This window comes from Dipodomys spectabilis, unplaced genomic scaffold (genome assembly GCF_019054845.1).
Source record: "Dipodomys spectabilis isolate Male_0828 unplaced genomic scaffold, ASM1905484v1 ptg000131l, whole genome shotgun sequence".
In the NCBI taxonomy this organism is placed as follows: domain Eukaryota; kingdom Metazoa; phylum Chordata; class Mammalia; order Rodentia; family Heteromyidae; genus Dipodomys; species Dipodomys spectabilis.
Window position 1 is genome coordinate 1,822,979 of NW_024870808.1, and position 450 is coordinate 1,823,428.

A 450-nucleotide genomic window follows, 5' to 3' on the forward strand; every position below is an offset into this window, starting at 1 on the left:
ATGCTTCAGCAGCACATATATCAAAATTACACCAATACAGAGATTAACATGGCAATTGCAAAGGATGATATGAAAATCTGTGAATTATTCCATAATTTTCATTCTTCAGATGCAAGAAATGAAAAACAATTATTAAAAAGTTGATTACAAAATTACAAGTGTAACAATACATGTAATTCATATAAATAAAAGTTAGTTTGACATCAGTGTATTAAATCTTCACCTTAGAAAGGCCTTTACATTGCATAATCTTTATAAAACTTTTAAAATTAGACAACATTGTCATTTTATTCCAAAGAAATATACTATAAAGACCTAGTAAAAAAGGAATCTTAAACTGTTTTGGTATGGAATGCAATCTGAAAGGACACATTTATTAATGAACCTATATGTTATAAAACAATGTAATATTCAAAGTCTTATATCTAGGAAAGAATAAAATAGATTATG

General features: G+C 25.6%; 1 pseudogene; it reads left to right on the plus strand.

Moving 5' to 3' along the window:
* Positions 1-99, plus strand: LOC122116351 (annotated as a pseudogene).
* Positions 100-450: the final 351 nt, after the last annotated feature.